This window comes from Bos indicus, chromosome 1 (genome assembly GCF_029378745.1).
Source record: "Bos indicus isolate NIAB-ARS_2022 breed Sahiwal x Tharparkar chromosome 1, NIAB-ARS_B.indTharparkar_mat_pri_1.0, whole genome shotgun sequence".
Taxonomy (NCBI): domain Eukaryota; kingdom Metazoa; phylum Chordata; class Mammalia; order Artiodactyla; family Bovidae; genus Bos; species Bos indicus.
The window spans coordinates 55,953,050-55,954,542 of record NC_091760.1 but is presented as its reverse complement, the minus strand read 5'-3'; the positions used below and the strand labels follow the sequence as shown (position 1 = coordinate 55,954,542).

General features: G+C 32.1%; 1 non-coding gene across 1 annotated transcript; it reads right to left on the bottom strand.

Moving 5' to 3' along the window:
- Positions 1–511: 511 nt before the first annotated feature.
- On the bottom strand, positions 512–617 carry LOC139185257 (U6 spliceosomal RNA). The gene has a single exon (XR_011568853.1). It is a non-coding gene; the product is annotated as a U6 spliceosomal RNA (small nuclear RNA).
- Between the last annotated feature and the right edge of the window lie 876 nt (positions 618–1,493).

Sequence of the window (1,493 nt, the reverse complement as noted above, 5' to 3'; positions counted from 1 at the left end):
AGTTGGAATGGCCATGCATTTGTAGGATAACTTGATATTTTCATAAGGAAGTTTATCCAGCATAAAAATATACAGAATTGCCTAATAAAGAAAAAAATTAGACCAAAAGTGTAGATTAAAAAAAGGAGCAAATTTTAACAACACATATAACAAGAAAAAAGAATATAAGCTACATCTCTAAGTAATATGACAAATCCTTATGTTAGCATACTCTTTTGTTAAATTTCAATAAAAAGAGAGTCAGTCAGTGCATATCATTGTTCACAAGTTTTTTTTTCCTTTTCCACTAGCTTTTATTAATAAAAGAATCACAATTAGGTCATAAATAAACAGGCAAATTATTAATTACATGATTTGAGGTTTAGGATGAAAACTTGTAAAAATTAGTTTGATATACAGCAAAGTTATACAACACACTAAAATCAACCATTTAATATTTTTGCCTTGTGTGAACTGCCCATAATGAAATAGGAACAAACTTTTTAAGGATGGAATACACAATTAAAAATATATATATATGGGACGCTTCACGAATTTGCATGTCATCCTTACGCAGGGGCCATGCTAATCTTCTCTGTATCATTCCAATTTTAGTATATGTGCTGCTGAAGTCTTACAAGTTTTACAGTTCTCAAAATAAAACCTATATAGTCACCTGGATTCATTCTATAAATGTTTTATTTTTAAGATACATTCTCAGACTTAATAAAAATATCATTTTGCTTATTGTTATCATTATTATCCCTCAAATTTCCTGTTCCACTCACAAGCTATGGTATTTGTATAGAAGCTGAGAAAGTATCCATCTGTTGGTTTTTCTATCTTGGTTGACATTTGAGGTCTTTCTCATATTGCTAGTCTGTAAGTATGTCCAAGATAATATTGAGCTATCATAGCAGGGGAAGGTCAGATTCATTTATCTTATTGCATACAAAAACAGAGCAAAATTTCTTTTAGTTAAAGTTTGCCTAAAAATGCACAACCAAAATTTATTCCAAGGGAGACGGCCATTCAAGTATGAGTCTGACCCTACTGTTACATTCTCAGCAGAAACAGACAAAATCTAGTCCTAGGGTCTTAGCTGGCTACTGGGTGCCATGCAAAATAAACTCTCAATCATTATAAATTCATAGAAGATTTAAAATACTAATTGGAGCTTCCAAGAATATTTGAGGAAGAAAAATAAACCTACTGGTGGGTGCAGACAAGGGCCAAATTTGTCCTCCTTTCCTTAAGGAAGGTTAAACTGCTACAGAACTATTTGACTTAACAAATAATAATTTGGGGCTGAGCAAGTAGTTGCTTGCAGCTTATTTTAGTCAAAGCATATCCCCTTGAAACACTAGGGTTGAAATGGAAATGTTGATGGACTATTTACCAGTTAGGCCCTGGTGAGAGCAGGGAAAACAAATGTAATCCATTTTGTTAACATGATGAAGTTATCATAATTAAGTAGTGGTAAAGAAAGAAATCTATCTGGAGATTAAATTTCC